At 40.1% G+C, this 16,164-nt stretch overlaps 1 long non-coding RNA gene across 1 annotated transcript; it reads right to left on the reverse strand.

Moving 5' to 3' along the window:
- Positions 1–298: 298 nt before the first annotated feature.
- Positions 299–14,905, reverse strand: LOC130543557 (uncharacterized). The gene is made up of 3 exons (XR_008958996.1): positions 14,715–14,905; positions 646–691; positions 299–424 (listed from the first exon to the last, which is right to left on the reverse strand). It is a non-coding gene; the product is annotated as an uncharacterized LOC130543557 (long non-coding RNA).
- Between the last annotated feature and the right edge of the window lie 1,259 nt (positions 14,906–16,164).

The following is a 16,164-nucleotide window of genomic DNA, read 5'->3' on the forward strand; positions in this document are numbered from 1 at the left end:
AAAGGGAGAAGGGTTACTTCGAGTGGGAATAGCACCTGAGGTCATTTGGACCAATGGAAGCACTGAAGACAACAATAAAATCTGGAGGAGATTTGGTTTTTTAAAAAATATATCTTAAAAACATCATAGAGATAAAAGATACAGATTTACAAGGGCAAAACTTTGAAGAGGAAAGTGGAATCTTTTCTATCCTCCACCTTATATCCTCAGTCTGGAAGAGACAGTCAAAAGATGATTTGGGGAGACCAGGGAAGTGGTGTGGAGGGAAATAAAATCAAAGTCCAGTACCTACCAGGTTGGCAGTGCTGACCTCCTCCCCCAGGTCCTGGGCTGGGGCTCCGAAGGGCTACACCGTGGAAGTGAGTCTACGGTGTGCGGTCCACGGACCACTAGCACCCTCAGGGGCTGGCAGAAAAAATGCTTTCTGGGGGAATAAAACATCATCTTAGGTCCAAATTAACTCGATAAAGATTTTTTTTCACATACAATGCCAAGCAAAAATAAAACAATAATAAGGTACACGAAGAGATGAAACAACGTGAACCACAGACGTAACGGACACAATAGAAGGCACGAAGGGACCCACGGGAAGGAGCTCCAAACAGTGGAATTACCAGACACAAACTATTCCGCGGCTTTGCTTACCACGAGCGTGGTGATAAGGGCCAACCTCGGAAACGCTGGCGAGGAACTGGAAATTTAAAAAGGGATATTGCAAATTTGAAATAACCAAGTAGAAAGTGTAGAACTAAAAAAATATATATATGTAATAATTGAAATTGAGGAAATAATAGGTAGCTGAAGAAACTATCCGTGAAATGCAAAAGAATTCCAAAGAAACAGTCTGGAGCGAAGCACAGGGAAACAGAGAAAAGGGGCAAATAAAAAAGGGAGGGTAAGAAGCCCAGAGGCCACGTGTGAAGACTTAGCATGCACATGATTGGCGTCACAGGAGAGGAGAGAGGGGTGGAGCGGTCCTGGGAGAAACGGGCTAAACTAACATTAACCTCCAGAGTCAAGGAGCCTGACAAAGTTCAAGCGGAATTTTTTCTTAAGAGCCCACACCTAGAGACACTGAATGGCGCTGCAGAAAAACCAAGAGAAAATTTTCTTGAAAGAACATGCAGTTGGTTTAAACCCCAACTGTGCCATCAATAAGCCAACCGAGGTCAGGTGAGCAAGCAAGCTACCTCTCTGTGCCCCAGCTTCATGTCTGGAATAATGGCTACTTCACACAGCTGTTGAGAAAATGCAACAAATCGCTTATGTAAAATGCCTAGTATGGTATCTGGCACACGAGCGCCCCTTGAGCTATGCCTACTGTTATCAATTGTCAGCACCATGCGGCTTTGTGAATAGTCTCTGTTAAGGAGACAATTTTAAACTTCTAGGGCAGGTATTTCCTGAAAATTTTTTGAAGTATAATACTGAACCCAGAAATCTAGCCAAATCTGCGGGTTAATGACATCAATGCAAAAAGCTTTCTTTTAACCTTTGAAGTAAAGGAAATAGGTAGTAGTAAATTAAGATCTCCACCCACCACCAAGCCCTTTGCAAAGCATTTCCCCCAACATCTCTGAAAGCTGGTTTTGTTTTAGTCTGAGTGCTGTAATATTCATCATGGCAAGACGCTTCAAGTTCTTACTCAAAATCATGCCTATGTTCCTTAATTATAAAAACCTAAAGAGTTAGGGCTACACCATCAAAGAGAAAAAATAGATATTTATCTAAAAATACTGTCTAACCAGATTCTTCAGTATCCTCCACTTAGCTATGAATTTTGTAATTTCATTTTTAAATCCCTTCTTTATAGCAAAAGACTCTTGTTTTCTTCAAAGAAAGGCTGCATCTTGAATTTATATTTGCTAAAAATTTCTCTTTCATTCTAAGTGTGATATGGGAACTTCCGCACAGAAATTGTTATATACATTTCTTAGGGAAAATATTTTGCATGATTAATATAATAGATAGCAAAGCACAGTGAATCAACAATGTTAAGAAAGTGTTTCTTACTGTATAGAGGGAAAGAAGTACGTATACCTTTTATATTGACCACATTTCCCTTTTATCTTTACCTTTGTTCTTTGTATCACTAGACCTCACCTTGCTGGTAGATGAATAAGGCCCTGATATTTGTTTCCCCCCACCCCAGCATCAAAAAGGAAAATCCTTGTGGATTTTCCTTGTGTGTGTCATGCTTCCTGAATATTGGCCTCATTTTATAGATCTCCAGATCCATGCCTCTAATTAAATTTTCCTTGGGAGTCACAAAGTCTTTGCTTTAATATTTAAGAGAGACCGTGGCAAGTCACTACTTTGCTCTGAGTCTCTGCTGATGAGGGAATCAGCCCCCCACAACCAACAGAACTTCATCATGTGCTCTAAAAACTAAATCCTAACCAACAATGAGACATTTAATATTATTCCAAGATAAGTACTACTGCCCCTATAGATTATCTATAAACACTGTCTATATCTATAAACACTGTCAGCTCTCAAAGTTGATTATCAGTCTTCCTTTCTAATGGTCTTTTGGGAGTTTGCTAACTTAATACATCCCCTCCCCTAGGGGGAGTCAAGAATGAGAGGTAGCCTCTCCCTGTCCTGAGCATCTGGAGGCCCCTCCTTCCTACTGACCCAAGTCCATTTTTGGAGGGGATCTTAGCGTGTACTCATGAGGGTACACCATCAGACAACTCCCAATTGAGGGACATTCTGCAAAATACCTATCAGTACTCCTCAAATGTGTCAAAGTCATCAAAAACAAGGGAAAAAACAAGGAAAAACAGTCACAACCAAGAGAAGCCTAAGAAGACATGATGACTAAATGTAATATGGTGTCCTGGGTGGGATCCTGAACAGAAAAAGAACACTAGATAAAAACTAAAGAAATCTGAACAGACCAGTTACTAGTAACGGGATTTTTTTTTTTTTAAGATTGTATTTATTCATTTGACGGAGAGACAGCCAGCCAGCGAGAGACGGAACACAAGCAGGGGGAGTGGGAGAGGAAGAAGCAGGCTCCCAGCAGAGCAGGGAGCCGATGCGGGGCTTGATCCCAGGACCCTGGGATCACGCCCTGAGCCAAGGGCAGACGCTTAACGACTGAACCACCCAGGCGCCCCTAGTAATGGGATTAAATCAGGAATCAAAAACCTCCGAACAAACAAAAGTCCAGGACCAGATGGCTTCTCTGTGAATTCTACCAATCTTCAAAAAAGAATTAATATCATTCCTTCTCAAACTCTTCCAAAAACAGAAGAGGAGGGAGCACATCCAAACTCATTGTACAAGGCCAGCATTACCCTGACCCCAAAACCAAACAAGGACGCTACAACAAAATTAAATTACAGGCCATAGCCCAGATGAACAGATAGGTGTAAAAATCCTCAACAAAATGTTAGCAAACCAAATTCAACAATATATTAAAAGCATCATACACCATGATAAAGTGGGGTTTATTCCAGAGACGTAAGGGTGTTTTACCATTTGCAAATCAACCAACATGATCCACCACATTACCAAAATGAGGGATAAAAACCATGTCCATAAATATAGAAAAAGAATTTCACAAAATTCAATATCCATTTATGATTAATAAAACCCTCAGCAAAGTGGGTATAGAGGAAATACACCTCAACATAATAAAGGCTGTACGTGACAAGCCCACATCTAACATCATATTCAACAATGAAAGGAACAAGACAAAGCCTGCCCAGAGCAATTAGGCAAGAAAATGAAGCAAAAGGCATCCAAATCAGAAAGGAAGAAGTAAAACTGTTACTATATACAGATGACATGATACTATATATAAAAACCCCTAGGGACTCCACCAAAAAAAACCTATTAGAATTAACAAATGAGTTCAGTAAAGTTGCAGGATACAAAATCAATATTCAAAACTCTGTTGCATTTATACCATTGATAGCAAACTATTAGAGAAATTAAGAAAACAATCTCATTTGCAATTGCATCAAAATGAATAAAATAACTATGTATAAATTTAACTGAAGAGGTGAAAGACCTATACACTAAAAACTATAAGACATTAATGAAAGAAACTGAAGAAGACCCAAATAAATAGAAGATATTCTATGCTCATGGATTAGAATAATTAGTATTGTTAAAATGTCCATACTACCCAAAGCAATGTACAGATACAATGTAATTTCTATCAAAATTCCACAGGCATTTTTCACAGAAATAGAACATACAATCCTAAAATTTGTATGAAGCCACAAAAGACCCTGAATAGCCAAAGCAATCTTGAAAAAGAGCAAAGCTAGAAACATCAGGCTTCTTGATTTCAAACTATATTATAAGGCTATAGTAATAAAAGCAGTATGGTATTAGCATGAAAACAGACAAGTGGATCACTGAAACAAAATAGAGAGCCCAGAAATAAGCCCACACGCATATGGTCAATTAATTTATGACAAAGAACTCAAGAATATACAATGGTGCTGGGAAAACTGGACAGCCACATGCAAAAGAATGAAACTGGATCACTTTCTTACACCATACACAAAATTAAGACCTGAAACCATAAAACCCCTAGAAGAAAACACAGGCACTAAGTTCTTTGATGTCAGTCTTGGCAATGACTTTTTGGATTTGAAACCAAAAGCAAAAGCAACAAAAGCAAAAATAAAACAGTGGGACTAAATCAAACTAAAAAATTAAAAATAGGCCTACCATCTGATCAGAAATTTCACTTCTGGATATTTATCTGAAGAAAACAAAAACACCAAAAGATATATGCTCTTCCCCCTCCCCATGTTCATTGCAGCATTATTTGTAATAGCCAAGACGTGGAAGCAGCCTAAATATCCACTGATGGGTGAATAAAGAAAATGTGTAAACATATACACACACACAGAGGATTGGTTTTTTTGTTATCACTCAAGGTGTCTTTCCATATTGCCATCTGTCATCACTCCTATTTTATGGACAGAGAAACCGACTTGTAGGAAAAGCAGACAGACACACTTATACATACACACACACACACACATACACAATGGAATATTATTCAGCCATTAAAACAGAAGAAAATCCTGCCATTTGTGACCTCATGGATGGATGGCCTTATGCTAAGGGAAATAAATCAGAGAAAAACAAATACCATATGATCTCACTTACATGTGGAATCAAAAAAAAAAAATCCAAAAAACAAAACCAAAAAACCCCCAAATTCATAGATATAAGAGAATAGATTGAAGGATGCCAAAGGCAGGGACTGGGGGGCGGGGGGATGGGTGAAGCTGGTCAAAATATACAAACGCCTGGTTATAAAATAAATGTCATGGGCATGTACTGTGCAGCATAGTGACTGTAGTTAATAATACTGTATTGCTTATGTCAAAGTTGCTAAAAGAATAGATCTTAAAAGTTCTTATCACGAGCAAAAAAATTTGCACCTGTGTGTGTTAGTGATGTTAACTCGACTTATTATTGCAATCATTTCACAATATATATAAATATCAAATCATTATGCTATACACCTGAACTTAATATAATCTTACATGTTGGTTATATCTCAATTCTTAAAAACTAAGGAAATCTGAATAAACTATACGGATATCCATTAATAATAATGTATCAATATTGGCTCATTAATTGTGACAAGTATACCATACTATTATAAGATAGTTACATCAAGGGAAACTAGGTGTGGAGTATATAAAAACTCTCTGAACCATCTTTGCAACTTTTCTATAAACTTAAAACTATTCTACAATGAGAAGTTTATTTAAATAGAAGTTGAAGAAAGTTTGCCTATTCTGGTGAGTTAAACTGGGGGTTGCGATCTCCAGCTTCTGACTGATAAGGATTTCCCTTCTTCCACCCTCCACTGGTCTTTATAAATGGAAAAGCACTGGGTTTTTATTTGATCACTTATTTCTTAATATTTGACTTTTAATTCTGATTCTGTGGTCTGCTTTCTCCATCTATAAAACTGGAGTGATGATAGACAGCAGTAGGGAAGGACGCCTCGAGCAATAAGGAAAAAGCACCCCTCTGTTTGGGTGTGTTCACCTGTGACACTGGGTTCTTACCAACGTACCAAAACACCACCAGCAGTGATGGGACTGTTGGCTGTCCCTGGTCTTCACGCGAAAATCAAAATGGACCTGCCTGTGGACCCTTCCTTCAGAATGCCTCATTAATTCACTTAAAAAAAAATAAGTGCCCTACCGTACTGGCAGTAGTCTGAGTCTCCCAGACAGTGTTAGTATTTTATAAGACAGGCTAACCTGAAACTCTAGCAGAGCCCTCTCAGGGTATCCATCAGCTCATTTGTGAAGCACAAAATGTTTCACCTTGGATGTTGTCAGAAAAGGTGAGTGGAAAGATTCATCAAGCGACAATAAGAAAAAAATATATAAAAATGTCACACTGAAATGAAGAACTTTTCAAAAGAGTCTCTTTGTTTTTCTGCCTTGATGGAGCTCTACGCATGGATTTATCTTTCATAAAGGAGAAAAGCACACAATTAATCAAAGACAGAAATGAAAAGTCATGCTGTCTGGCTTTATCTCATTAGGAAACTATTTCCAGCGTTGTTTATTTTGGCACTGCTAACACATGTTGAAATGAATTTGAATAATAAAGGGTAAGATCTTTAGGGGACATACCTATTTTTATACTGAAGAATGTAGGGTATCACAGCAAGGTATGAGTGTGTGTGTGTGTGTGTGTGTGTGTGTGTGTGTGTGTGTGTGTAATAAAGTAAAGAGAAGTTATGATAAGATCAGAAACCCGTAAGTTAACCTGAGATGATACACTGGAAAAAGAGAGAGACCTATATATCCAAGCTTTTGGTGTTGGAGATGTTTACAAATAAAATGGCCTGAAATGTACACACATGTCAGAAGGAATGAACACCCTTTTCACCTGTAAGTTATCACTGTTCTGCTCCCTCCCATCTGAACACTTTCCATGTCTGCGGAATTCCTCTCCTTATGAGTTCTGCTCACAGGTGGGGGCCAGCTCCCGGCACGCCAGCTAAAACTGCCAGATCATCACTCTCACAGCATCATTTCAAGTTCACACCTCAATGTCCCTGCTGCAGACTTTGACAGGGACACAGGGAAGCAGAACAGTAGGGAGTTTTCTCCAGCAGTAACAGCAGCAGGAGTATCGGGGCACCGGGTCCCGGTCCCGCGGGGCTGCAGTGGCTAGCTCCATGGGGGGAGCTTCCTGGCCAATCCACAGTCTGTACAAGTCGATGTGCAGGGTGCCAGTGGCAGTGTCCTCACTGGACCGACTTTGTGGTATAATTTGAGATGGCTAGACACAGATGAATTGGGCTACCTGATTTCAGTAGGGATACCAGAATCCAGCCCTCTTGGTATTTCTGTGAGTTATCCCATATTCTCCCAATACATTTCTTTTCTATTTAAGTCAAGATGAGTTGGTTTATTTTTCTTGCAACAGCATCCTAACTGCTATGGGGATGGCTGCAAGCAATAGATTCCCAGAGAAATAGGGCAGAATCTGAAATTGATTACTTGGCCTGGTCAAGGTTTAATTCAGCTATGACTGAAGGATTGGCGGGGGGCAACTCTGACCCTCTCGGCACCTGCAGAGGTGAAACAATGCATTTCATTATTTCCCCATGGTCATCAGGAATGAAGCACCCACTGAGTGGTTACTGCCACAGATCAGTTTCTCCGCTTCAGCACTACTAACATTCTGGGCTGGATCATTCTTTGTTGTGAGTGCTGTCCTGGGTGTGCACCATGAGATGTTTAGCATCTCTGACTCCGCCCACGAGATGCCAGGAGTATACCCTCCCACAGCAGTGACAAACAAAACTATCTCCTGGCATTGCCAAATGTCCCCCCAGGGGCAAAATTGTCCCAGGTGAGAGCCACTGTCATAAAAGAGCATGACGAAGCTGATGAATTAAGGGACCCCGGGGTGGAGAGCTTGATAAAGGAGAGTGACAATCCATAATTCTTAAATTCTTAGTTCAAGGGATGGAGAGAAGACCAGGGACTCCATCTGACTTTGCTAAAAGACACCTTTCGCAGTTACAGCCACGAGGCTATGAGAGCCAAAGGTCAATCTCAAACTTGAGCCTCACTCTACCACGTGGCTCCCAGACCAGCAGAGCCAGTAGTGCTCAGAATGCTGCAAATGGGAAGCCATATGGAACTTAAGGCAAGCGTCTCCTGAAGGACTTGCTGCCCCAGCTTCTGAGCGTGGGGGGAGCCTACAGAAGCATTAAGCTGTCAGCCCTCTTCTCGAATTGCCTCAGCTGAAGGGTTTGCCCAAGGTCATGCCCCCTTCCAGGGGAAGCCTATATCCAATGACTGATGACACAGGGCTGTAGATGCCTGGCTCCCTCACATCAAATTCAGCGACAACTCAAAAGGGCCATCCAGCTCTCAAACACTTTGTGGATTTAGCTGAGGTCTTGACCGAGACTACACTGCAGCCAGAGATTCACTGGTAAACTGGGCTCTCTGGAGAAGGGGGGAAGCCCTGATTTATAACATTTACCAATTTCCAAGCACGCTAGTTCCAACACACCACTTGTCACAGTCCCACTTCTCTCTCAGCCCCTTTCTGTTTTCTTCCTTCTTATCTACCAGTGGTGATGCCAAGACCATGCCGTGAACAAACTCTTGGACTCCAATCTCTGTCTCAGAGTCTGCTTCCAAGGAAATCCAACCTGAGAACAAATGGCAACTCAGGAAAGTGGTCGGCCCCTAGAAGGGAGAACCAGGTCCCATTAGAGAAAAGAGTTCACTGTTCAAATCACAAAGAGCCTTGCTCATCACATGAAGTTGTTTGGAACTTGTCTCATAGGCAATGCGGGCACAGGGAAAGTTTTAACTAGGACACTAACAAGATCTGATATATATTGGGAAGGTTGTTCTGGAAGCAGAACACAGAATTAAGTGGAGACTCATCGGAAGACTGTTGCCATAGTCCACTCAGGACAGTGACAGTGGGATGGAGAGGAAAGCCCACAATAAATTGGGAGGATATGATGACTAATTAAATGTGATGGTGGGAAAGGGAGAAAGGAGTCAGAGTTAGTTAAGATGATTACTAGTTTGGGAGACTAGTCGGATTAGTTCATGGCAGAGAATTTTAGGAGGATACATTTCCACCATGTCGAAATTAAGGTTACTCACATGGGTCATCAGGATGGATATATACAGAAGGTGTGTGTGTGTGTGTGTGTGTGTGTGTATGATATAAACATACGTGTGATATATCATATTACTTAGGTTCATACCCTGACTATTCCAAAGCAAGGCTATATAAATACATAAATGGACGAAACCCTGAGGTGAAGAGAATTGAGCTAGAGGTGAAGTTAACACACAGACCCTAAACAACAACTACAGATAGGCCACCAAATCTGCCCTGAACTTCCCAGTTGCAAAGCAGAGGGAAGTACAATCAAGCACATGTTTCATGAGACCCTCAGTTAAAAGCAAGTCAGTGGTTCCAGAGAACTACTCATTCCTACTGAGACCTGAGGGGCAACATCTTCCAGGACCAAGAATCAGTTGGATATGGAGAAAAGAAGGTTTGTAAGTGAGCCCATGATGAAAATGGAGGTGTGGAGGGGCGCTTGGGTGGCACAGAGGTTAAGCGTCTGCCTTCGGCTCAGGGCGTGATCCCGGCGTTGTGGGATCGAGCCCCGCATCGGGCTCCTCCGCTAAGAGCCTGCTTCTTCCTCTCCCACTCCCCCTGCTTGTGTTCCCTCTCTCGCTGGCTGTCTCTGTCGAATAAATAAATAAAATCTTTAAAAAAAAAAAAAAAAAAGAAAATGGAGGTGTGGGAGTTGGGGAGCATGGGTGGTGGTGATAATGGTAGGCACAAGGACAGTGTGTGACATAAGAAGAGAAAGGACCAAGGATGGAACCCCTGGGAACACTGACATTTAAAAGAAAAGCTGGAGAACCAGGGAAAGAGAAAGAACAGAGAAAATTAAGCTCCCCAAGAAATCCCAGACATATGAATTACAGACACACAGTTTGAAAGGACTTGCAAATGTGTCTTATAATTTTATTGTTTATGTCAATGACAATAGAAATCTTAGTCTTGAAACATACCAGTAGTAGCCTTCAAATGCTTGCCTGGGGGAAAAAACCACAACAATCTTTTATCTATTAGAAACACAAATAAAAGCCACTGTCAAAATACAACCCAAAATGCAAAGGAATATTAGGTTATATCGATGATGTCGTGAATATTATGTTATGACTAAAGGGATGTCGCTGGCAGTGGCAAGATGTCTATACAAGACTTTAATAAGAGTTTCTGTCTCAACTCTAATTTTAAAGTAAAAATTATAATTTATGTTCACTTCAGAAATAACTGAGTCTTGAGAAAAGATACTTTTTTTTCGAGAAAAGATACATTTTTGAACAATAAGCTTCTCCTAACATCCTGTCCTAAGAGTATACAAGTTTTGTGGGTTGTTTTTGTTTTTTGCTTTTTTTTTCTTTTGCATAACAAATAAATTCTGCCTATATCATCCTACCATAACAGAATCACTTGGTTTACCTATGGATTAGCTGATAAATGAAATCAGGTAATCTCTGCCCCGAGGAAATTTGAGGCCTGCGTATTCTCAGAGAAGGAAGGCTTGAGAGAATCAGCTCGAGAGGTCACTGCAGGTGCTACTTTTCTTGAGGGGTTGGAAAGAGATGAAATACCACAAAATGCAAAGAAATAATGTAAATAAAAATGATGGAGTCCAAATTCAAATAGTTTCTGATTAAAGAATCAATGGAAATGTCATGGAGAAAAATACACTATTTTATACCAGATTTTAAAAAGCCATAGAAAATAGAAGTAGTCTGTGCATCTTGTCTGAGAAAAGAATGAACAGATGTAAAACAGACAACCAGATGAAAAGCCCATTGAAGAGAACTGGATGATTAATACACTACAAACAGGTTGGGACAGCGTGATTTATCTCCATCTCAGAATGGAAACCTACGATGCAGAAAATGAGGTTAAAATGAAAAATGTAGGAATCTTGACAAACAACAGAACAAGAGATAATCTATGTTTAAAAGAAGGGCATAAATTAAAATGAAGAACCAAAATTCTTGTAAAGAATCCAGGAATCTACTGACACGTGTTGGCGAATAAATGGAGTTGGGATTTTTCTTAAGAGAACTTCGGGTTTTTCTCTAGCCCAAGATGAACCATAGATCTAGAATGACATGACCCACTGCCTTTCTTAATAAAACGATGACACTTTATTGGTGGCAAAGATTTTACAGAGGGGCCAGGGCAGGGCAGGGAAGCCGCTTAGATTTTTCTTTGTGGTGGATGCAGGGAAATAATTGAGGGTTCCCAGAGAAATAGTTGCACTCAGATGATGAGTCATCGCAAAAATCAAATTAAGACAATCTAGAACCAAACTTGGAATTCGACGGTATTCTGATATGATTCATACTCAAAATAAAATATCAGCTACCAGGTGGCAGACAAGGTGGTAGGGATGCATTTTCTTTCTGCAGAGGAAGAAGCAGGCTTCCAGTGGAAGGAGGACAATGTCAAAGGTTAAGATGAACACATGGCTCCAAACTCTGATGTCTTAGTGGGAAGAGTGCTCCAGAATTCTACGGTATAACCTATTTGGGGGAAAGCAATGTTTTCCTACACTTAGAAGGAAAAGTATCTCCATTTTTCCTATTCCCACTTTCCAAAATCAAGGCCCCAAGTTTCCTGGAAGACGTCATTAAATAGCTAAAATTTCATTATGGTAACAGTTGGTTAGTACAGGCCTGTTTTCTTTTTAAAGCAAGAGCAATATCAGTACTGATTTGTGGCTTTTTATATTTCCTTTTGGACTTTGTGTAATGTGAAATTTTATTGAAATACATATACAGAACGTGCACACATAAAGAGTGTACAGTTCAACTAATTTTCACAAAATGAACACACTTATGAAACAAGCTTTCAGATAAAGAGCTAGAGTGTGACCAGACCCACAGAAGTCCTCTCGTGCCCATCCCTGTCACTCACCTTCTCTCAAGGGTAACAATCATTTCGAATTGTAACATAATGAATTGGTTTTGTCTGGTTTTGAACTTCATAGAAATGGAATCACACAGATTTATCTATTTTGTGTGGAGCTTCTCTCATTCAGTATTCTGGGATTTCTATCGCTGCAGGCGGTCTTAGTTTGATCATTCTCACTGCTATGCAGTACTCCACAATTTATAGATCTATCCTATCATTGATAGATGTGTGTTGGGGGGGGGTTTCCTTCAATTTTTGATGGGAAAACACTGCTATGAATACTTCCATATATCTTTTTGGGGAACATGGGGGGTCATTTTGGAATCATTCAAATTTATTGGCTATATTATTGATAATTTTGAATGGAACTTAAAACTGTATCCTTTCTTTCTTTTCAGTGTATATTCCTTTATTAATTCTTGAGACCATCCACTCTATATGTTTTATGTTAAATTTTTCCCTAACAGTGTTTCTAGAATGATTGCCTTAAGAAATGGCAAAGCCTTAAGCTCCTGAACATGTTACTGCATGTTACAGAAATTCCACAGTAATCAAATAACATGCTAGTATAGACTTCTGTTAATGGCAGATGAGGCTCAGAACCAATGAGAAGTGCTGGATAATATTTATCTTTTAAAAGTCTTCTTAAATGCATTGACAAACTGGCTAAAATAGACGGTAAGGAACACTCAGGTCAAAAACTAAAGGGGAGAATGCAGAGAGGAGAGAACACTGACGTCCCTTTCAACTCGAAGGCCCGTGCTGGAGTGAACAGGAGCCTTAATCTGCACAGTCTTCTGGAGCTGGGGAAGAGCAGATAAAACCCAGGGCTTGGACAGTAAAGCTAGGACCCAAAGACCCAGTGGAAGGATGAACTAGAAATAACCCCTATCTCCCAGGAAATTGCAAAGATAATTGCCAATGAGTGGAAGAAGAAAAAAATTGTAATAAGAAATAACTCCATACTAGTCCATAAAGTCTCAACAAGTTTCAAAGGAAAGGTATCAGACAGACCACATAGTTCGGAAACCTGCAAATAATGACCAGAAATATCCCATATTTGAAAACAAAGAAATACACTTCTAAGTAACCAATTGTTCAAGGAAGAAGTCATAACAGAAGTTAGGCAACATTTAGAACTAAACACTAATGCAAATTCTAGGTATCGAAACCTTTGGCATGCAGCTAAAACAATAATTAGATAAATAAGCTTTGCTGCATCTACTAGGAATGAGAAAAGGCTACACATTAGTGAACAAAGAATTCAACTTAAGAAATTAATGAAAGAACAGCAAGATAAATCCAAAAAAAGATGGAGGTAAGAAATAGTAATGATAAAATCAGAAATTAAAAATCAGAAGACAAAGGTACAATAGTGAAAATTAACAAATCCAGAATGGGATGATTACTAAAATTGACAAACTTCTGGTAAGACTGATACAGAAAAAAAGAGAAGAGGCACAAATAAGCAATGATAGGAATGAAAAAGGAAACATAACTACAGATGCTACAGACGTTCTAAAAGGATATTATGAATGACTTTATCTAATAAATTTTTTAAAATTTAGATAAGATAGACCGATTCTTAGAAGATGCAAACTTATCAAGACTGACTCGGAGTAAATGAAATATCTAAAGAAATGGACTTGATGATCAAATACCTTCCTGTATGAGAGATAATAATAGGTTCTTTTTCAATGCTTCCATATTTTGAGGTAGTTTGTCACGCAGCATTAGAAAACCACAACAGTATCCGTATTTGTGATAAAGGTCTCTAGGTTAATTTCAACACAAACTAGATACTTATTGATATTAAGGCATTATGATTAATTTTAGATATGATTCTGGTATTATGTTTAAAAATAATTCCTTATCTTTTAGAGGTACATTGTTGAATATTGATGGATGAAATGATATGAAATTGGAATTTCCTTCAAAGTAATGAAGTGGGTAGGGGTCACACGACACAAGACTGACCATGTGTTGATAGTGGAGGGAGGTGACTGGTAGCTACAGGGGTTCATCATATCCTTCTCTTCATTTTTATGTGTGTTTGACATTTTGCGTAACAGACTCTAAGTTCCCAGGCATGAAACTATAACTTATATGTATTTTGTAAAGATAATTTTGATCTATTCAATAGTTAATTAACAAACTTTTAAGTGAAGTCAGCATTGCCAAAATAAATTTGATACAACTTCTTAGATAATTTGGATACCTCTCCTACCTATCTTAGGGAAAACACATGGTAGCTTTATCTTTGAACACATTTCAAACACTTTTTAGACTAAAACATCTCTAACAAATCATGTTCCTTGTATAGAAAACACCAAACCCCCCCATTTTCTTGCCCAGACTGAATCCTTATGTCCCAACTCAGCCTCTTTCCAGGATACCAACACTAAGAGCAATTTCATGTACAATGTCCTGTCTCAATTTCCCTGCCATATGTGCACTAGGATGCATATCGCTCCCTTCAGAACAGGCGCCTCATTATATTTACATTGTGCGCGTGGTCCTAGCAGAGCACCCAGCCTGTGGTTCACGCTCCATAAGCAGCAGGGTTATGCACTCACTCTTGCCAGCTCCCACCTCCCTTGCTGGCTTATGGTGAGGCTTCAACCAGACGAAAATAAAAGCCCTGGAAATTGAATGTCTAATTGCTCCAGATCCTCTGCTCCAGGTAGAAAGCAGGCAGCTCTCACCTTTTAAAAGAGGCTTCTTTGAGTGGAGGAGGCAGCTCCTTCCCTCACTCACTCCACTCCCACAGGCAAATGGAGTCTTTCTTTGTTCCCTCGCTCAGCAGGTTGGGCTTCCCTGGCAGGGTGAGAAGAGGCTAGAGCCAACGGAGGGCAAAGCCCTGATTTGCGGCCAGTCTCACCATGGCTGTCTCCGCAGGGACGCGCGCGTTACTCAGAGCCCATTTTGGCACAAACTCAGTCACTTCAGTGAACTCAGAAGGGGCACGTGAGCTCCTGGGAGGGAGCCACATTATATCGAAAGGGCACAAAATATAAGGAATTTTCCCCTGTGGCCTCACCCAACTTAACGTATCTTCTTAAGTAGCTCAAATGCTAACCAAAAATACCACAAATCTCCACTTCCTTCCTCCGTTTGCTCTCGACAAGGTACAAGGAATTTGAGGAGGTTGTGAGACTGAGCCCAGAGTTGGGCTCCGAGCTTAAGATTCTTTCTCACCCTCTCCCTCTGTCCCACCCCCTCGCCCCTCTTGCCCTCTCTCAAAAAAAAAAAAAAAAAAAAAAAGGAATTTGAGAGCAGCTTTTTTTTTTTTTTTAAAGATTTTATTTATTTATTTAACAGAGAGACAGCCAGCGAGAGAGGGAACACAAGCAGGGGGAGTGGGAGAGGAAGAAGCAGGCTCATAGCGGAGGAGCCCGATGTGGGACTCGATCCCAGAACGCCCTGAGCCGAAGGCAGACGCTTTAACGACTGCGCTACCCAGGCGCCCCATCTTTTTTTTTTTTTTTTTTTAATTTCTGTTTCTTTTGCCCTTCCGTAGTCAAGACAAAATAATGGGTTAGTATGCTTCACAGGGGCATGGAATAATTTCAGTTAAATTTGAGATTGGTGTTTAACATGTCAAGTTTATCATTTTAAATTAATTTCTCTGTGCAAATCAAGAAAGAAAAGAGGGTTCTGGAATGAATCCCAAGGGAGCTGAATAAGCAGCCATTCTGTGTGGATTTGTTTAAAAAACCATAATTGAGAGGTAGTCTACGTAATCCTATTTTTTAGCTGTTCAGATGAACTTTCCTGGCTTTTCGCTTATCTGATAGAAACTTGTTTTTCCGCATGGTATTAACTCAAGAGTTTCACACCCAGGACCAGCTGAGGGACAATTTTACATCTGAGTATCTTTTTGAGTGTCTAGTCTACCTCTTTCCTTCCTGCAGGTAGGGCACGCTCTCCCTCTCATACCCTCCTGGCATGACTCTGGTCCAGTTCTCCTCTCCCTTCTGGGGGACATAAGTGTACAATTTAGTCAACCTTATTCCACAGGAATCAATAATGTACCATTGTAGCTTAGAAATGTTATTACAGCTTCCAGAGAGGACCTCCCCACCCTAGTCCCAAAGATCAACTTACTCTTTAAACCGAGAATCCCAATTCATCAGGAGAATCATGCACTGTAAT

This window comes from Ursus arctos, unplaced genomic scaffold (assembly GCF_023065955.2).
Source record: "Ursus arctos isolate Adak ecotype North America unplaced genomic scaffold, UrsArc2.0 scaffold_13, whole genome shotgun sequence".
NCBI classification, from domain to species: Eukaryota; Metazoa; Chordata; class Mammalia; order Carnivora; family Ursidae; genus Ursus; species Ursus arctos.